Source organism: Pseudopipra pipra, chromosome 14 (genome assembly GCF_036250125.1).
Source record: "Pseudopipra pipra isolate bDixPip1 chromosome 14, bDixPip1.hap1, whole genome shotgun sequence".
Lineage (NCBI taxonomy): Eukaryota > Metazoa > Chordata > Aves > Passeriformes > Pipridae > Pseudopipra > Pseudopipra pipra.
The window spans coordinates 11,533,883-11,552,743 of record NC_087562.1 but is presented as its reverse complement, the minus strand read 5'-3'; the positions used below and the strand labels follow the sequence as shown (position 1 = coordinate 11,552,743).

Here is an 18,861-nt window from a genome sequence, read left to right as displayed (position 1 = left end):
TAAATGGCATTCTCATTCTGCACTTCAGCACAGTGCACTCATCAGTTTTATGTCAGCAATACTTGAGCAGTATAAGATTCTTGTTTTTAGAAACCAAATAGCATAACTTCACTAATTCCTCCATGTGTTCTCTTCCCTTTATGGAGAAATGAATGTCATGTGAATACCCAAATAAAATAACCATGGCAGGTTTGGTCAGTATTTTGGACCATTTGCTTCCTCTCTTCTGTAATAAGAACAAACCTCCTGTTTAGGGTGACATGTGGGAGGTACTTCAGGATGTTTGAGAGGGCTACCCCAAAATAAAGGGATCTATCTGGTTGATGGAGTGGTGCAGTCACTCCTTGAGTGCAAGTGGATTAAAAACATTTTTAAATGAAGTTACTAAGGAATAGCTCTTCTGAAGCAACTGCTTTCAGGAGCTCCTAGTAATGTCCATGCTGGGACATATGGGCTGAGAAGACCTGCCCATTCTGGTGAGAATCACATGTGTCTGAGCTACTTAAAGGCATGTTTCAGTAACATGAAAGTGCTGGGTGAATGCCAGAACGCTGTAAATTTTGGAAAAGACTCTCTTCTACTTGCTTTGATTTTCTCATTGCATAACAGAACTTCCAATGTCATAGCCAGCTAATAAAGGGGTGGAGAAAAATATAAGGGGAGAGAAAACATTCAAAGGGCCCTGTTGAATCTTTCGTGATGGAAAAAAAAAATCCATGCTTTGATACCCGATGTTCTCTAATCTATGAAATAAAAGAAAAGAATTCTGAAAGTTTTGGACATGTTTACATTCACACACTTAGAGTATTATTCATGTCCTCATAAATAAGTTATCTGTAACTGCAACCAAAAAAGGATCTTGTACAGTTTAGTGCCCCTTTATGGTTGACATTGATTTAAAACACTCCATAAGGGGCATAGTAGTGCAGGATCAGTTAAAAGTAAATGCAGTCATGAAAGTTGCATGAAGTACTGTCTGCCAGAGCCTTGCAGACACTGTTCCTCCTACAGCAACTTGCCACCTTTCTAGCTAGACAGAAAAAATCCAGATGGAGGTATAGATGCAGTTTTATTTCGTACTAATTGGTGGCCTTATGATGGGAAAGCAAAAGTCTCTGCCCAAATCAGGTCTTCTCAGATAAATATCCTCAGCAGTTTTAAGAGGATTTTAACTTAGTCTTTTAAAACATGTAGTCAAGTCTCTTCCAGAACAGCTTCCAAACAGGAGGCTGGCTGTCCGGTCTCACCAAGGCAAGTTCCTAAAATATTATTGTTAATCACTGTATTTGTGCTAAGAAAATCAACACAGACAAAAAAAATCTAGACTTACACCAGTATGTTCAGCTCTATTAATTCCAACTTCTTTTGTTCGCGACTTTATATAGAAAAAGAGATATGAGTGTAAATTAAAGTGTGTGTTGAATGGGAAGCATCATGTAATCTTATGTGGGGAAAAGAAGTCATGATGAATTTTCTCTTGTCCCTGCATGAAAAGCTGGTGACATCAACTTTGGTGACTTCAGGAGCTGCACTAATTTGTCATTTCATCATAATGCTCAAAAGGCAGCAAGTAGGAAACAGGGACTGTAATTTTAGATGTTGTCACTCATTCCAGCCCAGCTGACCAGAAGCAAACTGGCCCACACTATAGGCCAGGGTACATTTTTAACCACAGTGGTTTTTGTAGACCCCCTCAAAAAACGTAGCAATAAGAAACCCTTTACAGGTTCTTTGAGCAATAATAGCATAATGGTTTTTTCAGTTATGGGGAATTTTGTCCAAAGGGCTGCCTGTGTGAAAAAAGGACATTGCTTGCTCTTGCAGAATTACTGTTGGAAAAATCCTGGAAGGGAACATTCAGAAGTGGTAGAGTCTGTACCAGAGGGCTTCCTGTGGCCCCTGTAATCCTAATTTTTGTGTATATATTAACATATGAATGAAACTGGAAATCTAAATTAGTGCAAGAGATTGACATCAGTTTTTGCTCTTTTTCAACTTATCTAAACAGTCACATTTGTGTCAGTCTATCAATTTGATGTTGCTTTCTCCAATGAAAGATAGGTCAAGTTTCGACATCATTCAGCAACACTGGGGACTTTTGTCCAAACAGATGCTGGCCAAACAGGTTAGCTGTAAATAACGAGGTGAAGTGCACTGTGTTCAGTCACTGAGTGATGGAGTTACTCATGTTTATAATTATATACATGTGCACTGCTACACAGACATTTATTCAGTTGATACTTGCTTAGAAATGTGGTATTATAACCACAGGACTTTTTGAAATTATCTTGATAGTTTGGCAGCTATGATAATATGATGCAATAATTGACCATATTACATTCTTTAGAATGTTGCACAGATTTTACTTTAAATCACAATATCATAAATAACTCTGCTTATAGAACTTTGACAAATTTTATGAGAACAGAAAGAGAACTTTTTAACTTCATATTGGTAAATAAGGACTCATTTCCTAAATATTTTGCTCTTGGATTCCTTCACATATAGGTTGGGGGGGGGGTATGGTGTCAAAATTCTCAAATTATTTTAGATAATTCAAAAAAAAACCATCTAATGGTTAGCACCAATCTGATTTGGGGAAAATGCTTCATTGACCTCACATCTGAAGCTTGATTTGATATGAGGAAGGCACCCCAGTTGGGTACTCTGGTAGAGTAAGAGCAACAGCATCTCAGTCTGACATCCTCTACCAGCTCCAGCCGTGTTCAGTTGTCAGTGCTTTAAGGAAAGCAAAGCAAAAAACAGAAGCCAAATTATACATCAAAAGGGAAACAGTATTTTCTCCTGCACTGCAGGCAACCAGCAGACCACCTCAGAATGGGATTCATATACTGTGTCAGAGAGAAACAGTCAACAAACAGTCCTTTCAGTCCCTACCACCCTGTATCTACAACCATCTGTGTAGCCAAGAACTCATATTACAAATTTATTTTTAATACCAGGTTTATCCTGATTTCAGAGTCCTTTCCAGAAATGGTACTAAACTTGTAGATAATCCTTGCATTTTTTAACCAAGTCATACATACACAGAAATAATCGCTCCTCCCTTTGAGATTTTGTACATTAATTGAGTGATGCATTATTAAGCCTAAATTATTTGGGTTATTTGTTTGGTTGGTTGGTTGGTTGATTTGGTTTTTTGGGGTTTGGGTGGTTTTTGGCGGTTTTTGTTGTTTTTTTTTTCTTTTTGGTAGGAAGAAAGGAAAGGCTGATGACTTGAGAATTTTGATTCTGGGGTAGAGCAGTCCCAAAAGAGAAGATCTCATATAGGCAAGACTGAGCCACATTAGGAGTGCTGAAATGCTCTAGACAACTCTTTTTCCCCCATCCTGATCAAGTAACACATCAACACTGTGCATGTGTGGGGAGGGGAAGCCCTTTACTTAGTATTAATATATTTGAAGCTTGTGGTGTCCAAATTCCACCTGTCCAAATGAGAGCATAAAAATGTAGGAATATTTTCTATTAAATATATCTCCACTGAGATAAAATAAAAATATGCTATAATTTATAAAGGTTGAATTTAAAATATAAAAAAAAAGAGTTTCTGGGTAAATCAGGGGTTACAAAGAGTTGCTATAAATTTGGGATACTATTATTAAGAAATAGTTATGAAGTGATGCTCTGGAATTCTTAAATTAGTTATGCTTATTGATGTTTAGAGAACCAGCAGGAGTTTTGTGATCAGCTAAAGGACTGGTGCAGCACAGATCAAATAATATATTTTATAATCTCTATTCAGGAGATCCAAATTTCTGACCAAAGTACTTAAATTGTCTATGATTTCATTATTCTGAAAAATTAATGGTGATGAAATAATAGTACTTCTGTAATAGTAATGATGTTAGAAATATTAGAAGCGTTTAGCAGTGGTGATAATGTTGTTGTTCATGTTCATGTAGAACAAATGGGTAGAAAAAAGGAGTGATCTGTGGTGCTGGAGGTTTCGTATTCTGTGCTGAGCAGCCCTCTATGAATGGTGATTCACAGTGCAGTACAGATCTACATTCAGTTATAGTGTGAATTTAGCTGGATAATGTGTACCTTTACTGGAGTGCAGTTTTACTTTTCAGTCTAATTTTGTCTGTTTGCTTTCAGCTTTGCATAATTAATTAAAAAGTCTGGTGAATGCAAGAGAAACAGCAAGTTGAAATGAGCTATCAAATTAATGCCATATGACAATGACAGTTTTGTAAATCATCCTTTGACCTGATTTGCCTCTGAAGGAGTTTATGCCCAAATACTTATTCTAATACAGGCACATATTGACCATTTTTATCGAGCCCCCAAGCAATTTATCCTCAAGTCTTAATGTAAAAAAACTATTTGAAATTAATAGGAAGTTTTATTCAATAAGGGAGTCCAGCTTTGGCTGCCAAGCCAGCCAGTTCCAGAATCAAATTTTTCCTCTTAGTGTAATATTCCCTCCACTACTGGTATCAGTAGGGTTAATGATAACCACTAATTACCTTATGTATTATTAGGACTAAGGAATATTTGTAATTGTTCTTCACAAGTAGAAGCTTGAGGTCATGGATTAACCAGCACACTGCAATGAAAGTACATGAACTATAGGCAAAAATTTTCATTTAAGAGAAAAAGGGCTCCACTTTTCCATGTTTCAGAATACTTTTTTTCTAGTAAAGGAAAACATTTTTTAATTAACTGAAGGAATATCATCATAAAATCATTACTTTTTTTTATGGAAGCTAAAAAAAATACACTGTATAATTAAAAATAACATATGATCGCTAATGAAAAATCATGGTCTGTCCCTAATGCCAGACTTCTTGCTTGACAAGAGAGAGAAATCTGGAATGTAAAAGAAGTTGTTTATTGAAAAGTATTACATTATACTAGAAGTTTCACTTTCATACATTATATGATTTTATAATCCTACCAAAGAAAAGAAAAAAATGTGCTAATGCCTTTTTTGAGTCTTTATGGTGAAACTAAAAAACAGGAATGGTTTGGCAGATATTTTAGATTGTTTGCTTTAAAGTTGGGGTTTGAGCTTGTTTTTAACTGAGAACTATAATGAATAAGAAACAGTTGTTTCTCTGTGTCTTTTCCTGGAGGATCCCTTTGTCTCAAGAGGACTAGAAAGGAATCTTTCACAAAGATTTTCTCTCAGTTGTGGTATTGCTGATGTCAAGCATGCAAAAATCGTGAGTCAGCACTCCAAAAGTCACGAGACTGCATTGAAAAAAAAAAAAAGGCAACCTTTTAAAATACGTGGCACTCTTGTTCGAGCCTTTATGGCAAATTTATGGCACATTCTTATACTTTTTCTGCAAATTGAAATCTTATTTTTCAAAACAAAAGAATAAAAAAGAAGAAACGGCTGAGTTTTCTCAAAAATCTGTCAGACTCCCAGAAATGGGCTTCTGAAGAAGGTCTAAAGCATTTCAAACTTTGCAACGTAATTGCAGGTGTTGGAAACATGGCAATTATTTGTGAGAACTTTGATCTAAATTGAAGTCAATAAAAACAAATGAAAAAAACCGACTGGAAGAAAAGCAGAGAAAAGTTCCTTTGCGTTTCAGAAGCTCAGGCTGCTGTAGCACCATTTGTTCTGCAGTCCTTCCACACAAATTCAGGAGAATAGACCTCGTGTCTTTAAGGTTAAATAAGAAGATGTACAACATCTGATTGCCAGACAGAAGATACAGTCAGATAATGACAAATAACACTTTGATTTTGGCAAAAAAGGAATAGGCAAAGTAGTGCAGATGCTGTTGTTACAAAGATATAAGACCTTTACCACAGTTTAAAAGACAAAGACTATTTGAATCTAACAACATGGTTTCTGGCCAGAAAAAGCTCCAATTATTTTTAAAAATGTCACCTCATTCACATTCAATGATCACAGAAAATGGAAACATTTTAAGCAGTAATTGTAAACATCTGCTAAAGAAAAAAAAAAAATGAAAACATGACTAAGACAGAAATGAGCTGCCAACATAAAGTATTGTGTGAACAAATCCACGGGAAAAACACCAGATCTGCGGATGGGTTCTGTGTGCACTGTGAAAAAAATTGATGATTATAAAAAAGATTAGAACCCACCTAAAAACGTTTTATTCTAAGTCAGTCTGGCCGTCTACGCAAATATCAAGGAATGTGGCTACACTTCCATTTCTGCAGCAGCTTTGGCCCCTGCTGCTTTTCCTGCCCTGTTCCAAGAGAAGCGTTTGCACAGGCGCAGGGAATTGGACTCAAACTGATCTTACAATTTTTTTCTTTCTTTTTCAGCTGGATCAGTTAAGAAAAAGTCAATGGTGGTGCAGATGGTGATGACAGCTCATACAGAAATGCTGCTAGATTTCTAACCATTGCCTCGAAACACTGATTTCAGACTGCAGGGCTGTAATGACAACATAAATGAAGGTAAATCAGATCCTTCTGGTTTTTAGAAAGTGCTCTCCAAATCTCAGGCCAGGAAACAAGTGGAAGGCATCTACAGATCTGCATCTCAGCACAGCATTTAAATGTACTGAGCAACTTGCAGGATCCAGGACTGCTTTGTAAGATCTGTTTACTCCAGCATGGAGTAACAGAATGACTGAGTTAATACAGAAGAGAAAGTAAAGGTGTGAATCACCCAGTTTTTCAGGTATATCTGTGCCAGTTAAAGATATTTCCATGAACAACTCATATCTTGTATTGTAGAGATATAATGCCCCATGTCCTCTGGCCCAAGTAATCGTGCACATTTTCTAAAATACAGCAGGCAGCCTGGGTTGGCTCAGGTCATCTTTTCTTAATGCCAAACATCACATCTAGAAGCAGCTGTTCTGATTGAAAATGTTTTATCACCATCCTTTGGTAGAAACTTGCAACTGGCTGACCAGTTCATTTGAACTATTCCTGATCTATCCCCTTCTGTAACTGAGGAAAATCAGCCAGATCATGTGCAGCTGGGGGCAGACAGGCTGTGCTTGGGCTAAAAGGTTGCTGAGCACAGGTGCCTTGCACTGCCTTCCTATGCTGCAGCTTTCCCTGCCCACAGCCTGCTCCCTGGCCACTCTCTGGTCCAACAGCTGATACTTAGTTATTTTTTTTCCCCTCCTTGTTTTTTTGACACAGGAATGTCTGCCCTTCTTCTGCTTCAGCACAGGGGGCAACACTGGTGAAAAAAATTTGCTGGCAAGGTAGGTGTGATTCTTTGCTGGAGTAGCAATAACAATTGGAGTAAAAGGCAAACCATCAATTTTTTTACAAAACAGGCCCACAGTCTTTAGAGTTGATCAGAACTGAGAATGTGAATAAGGACTTCTGGGAAATGGAAGTTTCAGAAGAAGAGTCTTAGAGACTTTGTTGATTAGCTCTTAAAAAAACCCTCTGAAATTGCAAGAACATCAAAATAGCTTGATGCCTGTGACTTGTTCTAGCTCATGCTCAGGCTAAATTACAGGAGATTGGAACCCTGAAGGAAGACTGGATAGTGGGTGGTGTTTAATATTATGTTTATCATGTACTCTTAAATATCAAAATATGTATGTAGGTGATGTTTCTGGAGGTTTTTCCTGCTTGATAGCTAGAAATTAGGTATTGGAGGAATGAGGACTCAATGCAACTTGCCTGTGCTCTGCAAGTAGAGCATAAAGACCAATTTCCTTAAACTCCTGAGCAATCAAAGCCAAATGCTCATGAAAAGCATCTTTCTAAGGAGTTTTCTTGGAATATGGCACAGGATTTCAGATCTATGATATAAGTCTTTTTGAAGATCTTAAAATGTATAAAATATCAAATGTGTACTTTCAAACTGCATTTTTTTTGGTAGTTTGGTAATGGAGAATTGGCTGCTGGTTTTAGCCTGCGGCCAGGAAGACAGTAAAAGTAGTTATGTAATAAATCAGAAAAGAACAAGCTTTTGACATCTCACAATGAACTGCTGGTATTTTTTGAGAAAGTTATTTCATTCTTTTTTATCTAGGTTGAAGAACTCAAAATTAAACCTCTCTCCCAGCTCTGGAATTCCCATTGATAGTAGTTGATTCTGCATAAAGAATACAGGTAAAAATAACATTTTTGTTTACCTTTAAGGAAATTAGAAATTCCAGAAGTGCCGTGAGACTAGAAAATCTTTTTAAAATAGGATTATCATCCTGAATACTTGTAGACAATAAGAAAAAAAATGGGGTTCAAACCTACCATTGTAATTAAGTACCAGCCCTCCAGGGTCACAGTGTGCTGCCTTCAGTAAAGCCATAGGTCACAAGCCATGTGTTCCATGGTGCATTCAGCCTGGCTTTAGGCTCCTATGACTGGATCAAAATGGTTCAATGAAATGATATAATGTATTGAATTGGTCTAAAGTCATCCTGTTGGTTCAAAATTGGTTTTAAAAAAAATTTTGGCTTTTTACTTGAAAGCTTTACATGTGACTAGAAACCAACCTTCCAACATCTGATTTTAATCTATTTAAATATTGTTCATTATTTTAATCACAGAATGAAAACCGTAGAGCTATCAAAAAAAAAAGTCATGTACAGTATGATTTTGCTGGTTTCATTGCCACTGTAAGCCTATGACTAAGAATTAGTGAACATACCTACCGAAGAATTATTAGTCATGACAGACCTGTTGTTAACAGTCATGGAATCACAGCTGTCTAAAGGTGTAAGTCTTTGCTTTTCTGCTGAGTCAATTATGCCAGTCTAAAATTTGGTCCACTGCTCTGTCTCCTCTTGATATGTTTGATAAATACATAATACAGAAACTAGAAAAGGAAAGACTAAGTATGAAGGTTGATATTCTCCCATGATCTGTGTTTTATGAGTATAGCATTTCTCAAACATGATTACAGACTTTCTTCCCAACTTACAAATATTTGCATTGCAGAAGCAAATTTCAAGAAAAATGACTAGTTAAATACAAGTTGAATTTGTTGGTGCTATTATGTGTTTCTCCATTGTCTCTCCACTTTGAGCTCTGCTCTTATCAGATGGAAACCAGAAGAATGTTGGTTTTAATTGCTGATTGTAAATGTGACAACCTGTACTTTCAGTGGTGGTGTTTGTTAGCTTTAGGGAACAGAGATGTTAGAGGACAAAATAAGTTACCTGTATTCCTTCATGGACTTCAGTGGGAGTCCCAGACGCTGCCTGAGGGTACAACCTTTTTATTTTTAAATCATTAAATTTATCTGTCTTTTATGAGCCAGCTACTTTTGTAAAACTAAAGTTAATCTGGGATAACTGTGTACCTCAGCAGTGGTGTTCAGATGTACACTAGCCCAACTAATGTGGAATTGTGCCTGCTGGACAGAATTGTTACCAGTGCATTGCCACCTTTTAGACACAGTTTAGGAATTCAGCTCAGTGCAGATAGTAAAATGAGTTCATATGCAGACATGTTGCTGAAAATATACAAAATTAATGAGATGGAAATTTTTTATTCAGGTCCATGATGCACATTTTTCCAGTAGAAGGGAAACAAAATGGGAATATGACTGAAGAGTCAGAAGAATATTGGTCTTTGTTACTGGCTCAAAAAGTTTGGAAGTAGGAAAAGTGACAGCAGTATACAACCCTTTTATTTGCAGTACTGCAACATAATTCATAACTGAAGATACAGACTTTGGTTTTCTTTTTCCTGTCTTGGTTCATTGGTGTCGGACTGCAAAACTAATTAATTCAAGTAAAGGGCACTAGCGTGCCTTCCAGCTCCCCAGTGACTACCACAGCATCTCCTTTTTCATAATGGAATCTTCTGCCAGTTTCAATGGGCAAATTCTTGTAAGGAGAAGGGTTTGGGTGGGGTTTTCTAGCCTGAGCTCTTTACAGCAGTGCAAAGATCCTGCATGTGGACATAACATCACCACAACAGTGAATGTGGGTCTGTAAATCAGCACCAGGCTGTGCGTGGCACCTCAGCATCTTCCCAAGGGTTCTCCTGAGCACGTGGAGCTCTCAGTGTTCCTCTAATGTTCCTCTTATTCCTATTCAGCCTTAGCATACACATGACATTTGGTATCAATGGAATGAACATATCACTCTGGTTTTGTTTTAGAAAAACTAGAGAAAGCGAAATGACATTTCACAAACAAAGCTGCCATCCAGCTGCATAAAGACTCAGAAATGAGTCCTTAGGTTAGCTTAGGAACGAGACTAAGACTAGGGTTTGACTCTTTATCCTGATGGTGCAGAGTTGTTTGCTTGGGGTTTAGTTTTAGTTTGGTTTGGTTCGCTTGTTGTTGTTGGGTTTTTTTAACAGTTACCTTTAAGGGGAAATAATTATAAAAGGCCTACATGTTTACTTTTAAACACAGCATTTTTTCCACTCTGCCCCAATGACATTTTAATGACCTGCTTTGCCTTGGTTTTTACTGGCAGCGTATATTGAAGGAGTATTTTATGTACAGTTTTAACATTTGAACAACGCAGCTCCGTGTTCTGTTACTCTTTTATGTTGTGGAAAATGTCTTTTAAGTTTTTATTTCTTTTAATTGCTTACTAATTTGAAGGCATTTTTGCAAGTATCTTTAGAAACTTTCAGATTAATTATTAGTAAGGGTTATTAATTTAAGAAGAGCAAGCAAAGTAAAGGCTGCATATATTTTCACTCAAATTACTATCCTAAATGACTCCATGGGGGGTTTCTTATAGGGGTCACTGAAAGGCAGAAAGGAATGTTTTTACTTCTTTGCTTTGTCACAAAAATTAGGTTACAAGGGCTATAAATGCAGGTAATACTTTTTATTACTAGATTTTCCTCTGTAATGAATATAACGTTTCTTCTTTTCATATAATGATACCCACTGAATGTCTTAGTACTTAGCATGTTTACTCTTACCTTTAACAAGGTCTAAAGTAATTCCCCTTTAAAAGGCTTGCAAGCAAATTTGAAGGCAAAAAAGAAAGGCTGTATGGCAGGATCCCTGCTGGAAGTGTAAGATTGGAGTGGGACACTGTCTTGCATGCTGCCAACAAGCTCATCAATAATGCCAACCCTTGAGTAGGTGAGGTGGTGAGAAGTAAAAACTAAAACTGGAGTAGTCGAAAGTCTGAACAAGAAAGACCAGAAAATTTTGCAACGTAAAATACAAAACTGGTCACGTGTTTTCCTGCTGTAAAACAAATTGCTCTGTGCCAGCCTACCAGAAATTACATTAACGTGATTCTCTAGTTCCAAAAGAGACTTGGTCTCACTATTGCTTTGAGAGTTGTCCACACAGCTAAACTGGGGTGAGCAGCTCCCCCTCGGCGAGGCCGTGCCGTGTCCCCGGCGGGTGCGGCGCTGGTTCCGTGTTTCTGGGCTCAGGGCACTCTCTCCAGGGGACTGCACCTCCTCCCCAGCCCTGCTCTTCAAGAGGGCATTAATATTCTCTGAAAGGCAGCCACTCATCTGCAGCTCTGTAAGGCCGATCTACTTTGATCTCAGCCTCAGAAACAGAATGATGGGGGATAAGAGTTCAAAGTATAAGAAGAAACTCAACATGCAAAGAATGTACTACATCTTAATAAGTAAAGAGAGTTCCCTCCACTTGTTGCTATTGTAAGGAAAAAATAGTTTAATATCTTTATGGGATTAGGACTCCACGGTACTTTGCTAATGAGTGGCCAGAGCTATTAAGATTTTCCCTATGTCTCCAGATAGGCTGGCAAACAAACAGCAATAAACAATGGCAAGTCTGAGGCTGGCTATTAAGAGTTTGATCTGGTGAGTATTTTATTAATGTGGCTAACATGTTATTTTGTTTGTAGGCGCAGTGGAGTAAATATATAACGTAGAATTTCAATCTTTTCCTTACAAGCAACCTGAGGATTAAGGAAATTACCAGTAATGAATGGAGGCTTTCTAACAAAGTTTATCACAAATGACCCTGGATTGTGAAGTGTTCTCTATTCAGGCAGCCATAGATGGACAGGAGATTCAGAAAATTACCAGAGAGGACAAAATTCCTTGGTTTTTACTGGTTTGCTCAGAACCGTGCAGATATCATTCACATGAACACTTAACCTGCATAGCAATGACAAATACCAGCAAATTTAGCTTTCATAAGTGTATTTGAGAAAGATTAGCACACACCATTCAGTTCAAGTTTTAGTTTTTAGGTTAGCTGCCTTTCATATTAATCAGCTTTGGTTTTTTCAGAGCTGCCTTTTCTGTGTAAGAGCAGTGGGTGAATGCCATGTTTAATAACCCCTTACATCCACTAATTCCTTTTTCCAGCAATTGTGTGGTTTCAAAAAAAAAAAAAAATTAAATTTGTATAATTAGAAGAAGAAATGTAGAAATGAATGTTGTTTGTCCTTAAAGTGGGGGAGAAGCTTTATGTTCCGAGGAATCGCAAAGCCTTTCGGGACAATATATTGTTCCTTAAAGTTCTTTCTATTTATTTTTCCAAGTCCTATAAGTATGGTAGGATTTAAGGTCAGCACAAGGTACTTCTTCACTTGACTAGCTCAGATGCTAATTGTCACAATGAAGTACAGCATACAAGGGAGAGTGAGATATTTCACATGCAAGTTCTGATTTTCTGAGTGTGATGGCAGGAGTTACTAGCAAGGATTTTCATCAGGTCGGTGTTGAAACCTTCTTTCCTTATTCACTTCTCATGACTGATAAACAGCCATCTGTCTCTAGCATCAATCTGACTGCCTAGAAACAGGTTACTAAATTCTCTTTCCTACAGACAGTGATTTCATTTTCCTTTTGGAAAATGTTTGAGAAGTATCAGAATTTTGTACAATAGAGGCCAAGCATGAAAAACTTGTCAGTCAAGAGAACGTCACCCCATAAATGTCCCTAACAGCTTTTTCCTCTTTTCTGGTTCGAAAGGAGAGTAGCTTTAATTAATTTATTGGTTGGCATCTGTTTAACAGGCATTTGTGTGATGGGTTTCTGAACACACCTGGTCTGTTTTTTAATGTAACCTCCAAAAGGATTTTGATCTTATTTTTAGCTTTAACCTTATAAAAATGTAACAGCACAAAGAATTCTTACAGTGACTAAACTTTTTTTTTTTTTTTTAATTTAAATCCCAGTTTCAAAGGAATTTAGCTATGACCTGGATTTTAATTTTCTTGGGGATTTTACTAATGCTTGAGGGGGGAAATCTGGTACATTTTCAGCATATTAAATACCTGTTTGTGTCAAACTAATCATTAGATTTCTAATTGATTTGATTACACTACAGTGATACAGCATGGGATATGTCTGGATATTTATCATCTTTAGTTATGCTATTATTAGACTATGATTTCTTTATTTTCATTATTGGGGCACACTACCTAAATATTGCTCAGTTTTGGAAGCACTTAATTATCCTGTCATTGGTGTAACATTATTCAGTTTTACCTTAAAATTATTTTCCTGGAGACCTAAGCTAGATTCAAATAAACTGTTCATTTTTGGCAACCAGGAAGAAATGGAGTCCTTGTAAAAATCAGACTTTGGAGTGAGGAAGTTGGCGATTTTTTTCATTAGTTTCATAGGGCTCATTGTTCCTATTCTGGAAACTTTATAGCTGCAATCACCTACGACTAGAATCTGATTTTTACTGAGGTGCTATAATAATTACACTAAGTACTTTCTGTTTGTCACTGACAAACAGCAATCCTTGAATGTCACTTAAGGAAAATAGAAACTTTTATACTGTGGCTTAGTTTCCAAAACTTCATGGTTTGAGTTCTCAGGAATAAGTGCAAGTTTTTCATTAAATAAAATCAAATCAAACAAAGAAAAAAAGCTACCCAGGGTTTTGCATATAACCTGGAGATCTCTCAAAATCTTGGGCATACTCACTGAGATGTGATAAAATATTTTGCTAAGAAACTTAAGTATGACTTACTGAGAACTGAAGGTTGACAAGTTTAAATACTGTAATAGCAAAACAAACAAACAAAAACCTTTCAGTTCACTTGTGGATTAGCAGTTAATACTCTGAAATCCGCAAGCTATGGCTATCTGTGCTGTTATAATCCAAAAGAAGAACTCCACTTTTTCTGTTTTTTCAAAGGAAGATCTTAATCACCTCTTTGTAAGCCACCAAACCCCTTATTAAAAGTCCGGGCCCAATCCTCCCTTGAAAGAGTGGCCCCAGCAAACTATGAGCTTTGATCCTAAATTGAGAACAACTACTGAAGGTAACAGTATGTGATTAAGGACTGCAAAATTTGGGCCACTGACATTAGTGGGACTGACTGCTCATGGGAGTAAAGAACAATTTCATAAGATTAAGGACCATTATTATGTTTGGTAATTGTATTCTTATTAACCCTTCCTCATTATTTATTCAGTTTAAATAAATTGAGCAATATTAATGTGTTGTCAATATCAACATTAATCAGTGGAAACTACAGTGAAAATGAATGCAGTGCTTTTTTTTTAATTATGAAAACTTCTGTTTATAGCATAAATACTATTTACTGTTAAATCTACTAATGGTATCGTTGCTAGTCTTGCTCTTTGACATCATATTTTTAAATAAGTTACTGACAATTTGAATCATTAAACATAGTTTTCTGTTAACATTAACTTGGTCTCACACACATACAAACTGTTTTCCTGCTGTTCTAAATGTGTCCCAGTAAGTGCACCCAGTGAGGGGACTTAGAGAGCTGGGACCAGCCATCTGTTTGGGCCTGGCACAGGGTGCTGTGTTCCCAGGTCAAGAGGCAAGGAGATAATGGAACATTCTCCCCCAATTTTCGTCTACAAACAAGGGCAAATATAACATTAACAGCTGGGCTGTTAGGTTCTACAACCAAACCAGAGTAAGATCCTCTCTCTTAAGAGAACTGGGGTTGTCCCCATCCTTAGGAACTGGGGAAGTCCCTCAGCTGACATCTTAGTTCTCCCTGTAAGAATGTAGGTAGAAGTGCTACCCTGGAAGCATTGGAATGGTAATTTTCTTGAGGTGGGGAGGATGTCTAAACTGGATTGGTTTGCTTCTCTTTAACTTCTTTTTATCTGCAGAACCAGGCATTGTGACAGCTATGACACTGAGGGACCAGAAACATCATTTGTGGATTTGAGAAAAAAAAAAGAGACATTTAACTTGCTCTACCTGAACTTTGTAAAAGCCTTGCAGTGGTACCTCGCTGATTTCAGATTTTTGTGTTTGTCGCAAATAGGAAATGTTGAAAGAACCTGGAGCTTAACAGCTTAGCTCTTTCCTCTGAGAGGAAATAGAATTAGGATCTGCATGTGCTTGGCTTATACTTCATAATACATTTTATTATTAGAATTATAAATTAGGCCCCTGAGCACAAAAATACAGCATAACTAAAAACATAACTAACCAAGGTAAATTGATGCCTGCCCTAATATATTTTACCATCACAGAATACTGGAGACTGCTTCTCATTCTGGACCCTCCACTCTTTAAGTGGGTCTGTTGGCACAGTATTACACTGCTGTAACCAGTCTAGGGCTTGAATCTGAGCCACACTTTGGTTTCCACCCGTTCATCACAACTGGAGAGTCTTGTAGGTTTTTGGCCGACTTTCACCTTCTACAGGTGGTGGAAGGCCAGCTGCAAGTGTTTGTTCTCATTAGCTGTGCAATAAGCCCTGGGCTTTTCAGTGGTAGTGATGGAAGAGAGATTATCTTGTGTGTGTGTGGTTGCACATCTTTCCATGCTGGCATTTAGTGGTGTCGTGATTCAGTGGTGCAAGAGTCAGTCCTTTGCTTACCATTTTCTGTAGGATTAGCAGCCAGAAAAACCTTTGATAGTGATACAGTCCTGTTTCCTTGACATTATGCAGTAATCCAAATTTTTTTAAATGGGGGTAGTAATACTACCCCACCCAACTTGTGCCTGATGACTACAATCATGCATGTTTCTGAGGAGAGACAGTTATTTGAATCAAATTGGTTGTCTTTGTAACTTCAGCTTATCTTGTGAAAATACTGTCAGAATAATATATGCTTCCTTTATAAGCAAGAAGTTCTACTCTTGATCGATAGGACTTACTTTTCATTTGTCAGCTTAATGAATTATTAGTCTTCCAGGGTTTTTTAGTACATTTCAGACTCTTTTTATGCAGCAGACAGCTGTGACAAGCTGAGTTGGAAAACTAGCCTAAGCTCTGGTGCTAAATAGGGACCGGTACGCTCAGCTCTCACTGGGTGCTCCTAATGTACATAACTAAGGTGGAACTACTTGGACAGATGCCAACAGCTGTAGCCAGAAGTGATGCTGGGAGAATGCTCTAGTGCTTGGGCTTGACACTTTGAGACAGTGATTATACCTGGGAACTCGCTGTAGCCCTGATAGGAGGGCCCAGGGCTGGGAAACGTGTCCTTTGCTAGAGGAAACATTTTGATGGTATGGCAAGGAACCTGTGGACTGGTGTCCTCAGAGGTTTCAGCTAATAGGGCTTCAAAGCCACGGTACATGAGCTATCTCCCTGCATGTCAGGATTGTTGCTGCAAACCAAGCCATGCAGCTCTCTGGAGCTCCAGAGAAACTGTGGTTCATAGGGGCTGGGATTTGGCTTTCCAGGTCGGGCTGCTACTCCAGTTGTGTGCAGCAAATGCTTTACAACTGGAGAATAAAATCATCAGAAAATGCAACTGTTTTCCTGCCAACCAGTGGCAAAATTAAGTGCTTTTGCATTGTCCCCTCAGGATTTTATCAAACAAGTAATTTTCCTTTTTTTTTTTTTTTTTTTTGGTGAGTTTACTTTGAGTGCATATGAGGAAAATGAAGATTTCACATTGAGTAAGTTGGTTGTGTTCCATAAACATTAACTGTGCATATGAAAGCTGTCCTAGGGCAACCCTGATGTTGCACACAGTAGTGTTTTCATCTTTTCTATAAATATTTGTAGTTGATCATGCATTACAATACAACATTCCTCTCTTTTGACTTTGCCCTTTTTTTTTTAACTTGTTCATTTGATTTGCACAGAAAGGGGAAGAAGTTTTTATGGAAAAGATGAACTGCAGACTCAATTCTGTGTGGAGATGTGTGTGTATGTTAGTAAAGCCTGCTGAAAAGCTGTTTATGGATTTTGGTGAGAAGGCATTGTCTCCATTTTTATGAAACTAATGAAATTTTTGGGGTTTTGTTTATCTGTGTACAAAGTTCTGTGGAAAAAAAAAGTAAGTGGGAATGACAAGGAAACATCAGAAGTTAAGTCTTCTGATATCATTCATGTTTTAGATACTTTGCTGCTTCTGATGTCCCAAAATGCCAGCAGTCTTGGAAGTGTGTTTCTGAGTGCCTTTTTTGGAATAGCCAGAAATATTCTGTGAATCACAGAAGGAGACCATCCACTTATAGTGAAACAAAAACTAAATTTGTATTTTCAAATTCCTTCTAGTATATGACTTTATACCATAATATTATTTCTGGTGTTGTTCAAGTATTGGCTAAGTCAGCAGTCAGAGCACCCTAAACCAGGCAGTTCCAAATCTGAGCAGGCATTTTGGCAACATGCTGTCACTGGATTCTAAGTACAATCCTTCTGTTTGTTGACTAGTAAAACAACAGAAGTTCTTCAGTGAAAACAAACCAAAATTGTAATTGTTTTTAATTAGTGGCAGTTCTACTTAAAAGCTTAAAATGATTTGACATTTGCATAGGTCCTTTGCATGATCCTAACTTCATGACAGGATTGCAAAATAATTCAAACGTGGCATACAAAATACAGTAAAATTTCCCTGGTTTCTACCCTTTGTAGGGTTATGGCAATTTTATATGTGGATTCAGATCTCTAATATTTTAATCAACCTAAGTTCTAGAAAGCTAAGTTCTCTGCACAGATTGCTTTTATTATGTGAAAAGTCTGTACATTTCGAACAATTGTTTTAGAAATAAGCACAGGAAAGTTTTAGTTATGTATGGAGAATGTACTGCTGTGGTTTTCTTTATTTAAAGGAATAATTGAACATTACTGGTCTAGTATCACTGTCTTTTCATTTGTCTTTCATCACTCTGCCTTTCAATACCATTCATCTATGGACTAACGCAATGCCTGCTGAAGTCAATAGAAGTCATTCAGTTGACGTCAATGAACAATGAATCAGGCCCTTTAAAAAGGAGAAGAAACTAGGGTGTACAAGGGTTAAACAGAGCACTGAGGAAAAACACTCTGAGGCAGGAATTGTGACTTCTGTGTCCATACGGCACCTGGCACTTCCCTGACATTCAGAACAGTGACAAAATGAACCCATCCTCAGTCTCCACTGGTAGCTCTGATAAGGGAAGGCAGTTTTGCCAACGTCTGAATTTTTTTTCTATGCAAAACCTTAGCAGGTACCAATAATTGTAATACACAGTAAAAATCTGCTCAGATAGGTGTCATTGATGCAGATGTTGGAAGTCTTTTTGTTTATTTGCTTCTGTCCGGTCTTTCCAAAGAACTCACTTTGCTATCAGTCTTTCTTTGTTCTGATTAAGTTGTAATCACTCAAAAGCAGATTCAGAAGCTCCCCCTCCTTCCTTCAGAGAGACAGTGTTTTGTTTTATACCCAAATGTGACATTGCACACTGGTGCAATCGAAAAAGGCTGCAATGATCAATTGAGGGCCCAATCAAAGCCTAACAGATAGGCAGCCATTCGTGGCTGTTTGATATAAAAGGTGTTTTATTTCTCATCACTTTTTTGTCACTGAAAGAATGCTTCCTACGTGCAGATTAATTAAAGTGTAAACATTAAATATTGATTGATGCATTATCAGCATGGAGCAGTTGCCTCCACTCAGATTGATTCCTGCAGTGATTTATTGTCATATTTGTGGAGTCATTTCACTCGATAACAAAGAGAAATAGCCTGCTCCCTCTACCTTTCAGGCTCGCTTTCTGGCACTTGCACTGCACCTCCTCATCCTCAGTGACTCCCAATTTTGTCTTCTAGAACTAACACACCTTCACCATAT

The 18,861-nt window shown here is 37.6% G+C and overlaps 1 long non-coding RNA gene across 1 annotated transcript in view; it reads left to right on the top strand.

Moving 5' to 3' along the window:
- LOC135422139 (uncharacterized) overlaps nt 1-18,861 on the top strand; it is a 94,720-nt gene that overhangs the window by 52,246 nt on the left and 23,613 nt on the right. The window contains exons 3-5 of the long non-coding RNA XR_010434325.1: nt 6,277-6,411; nt 7,111-7,175; nt 7,961-8,040. This is a non-coding gene — a long non-coding RNA (uncharacterized LOC135422139). The remainder of the gene's footprint in view (nt 1-6,276; nt 6,412-7,110; nt 7,176-7,960; nt 8,041-18,861) is intronic.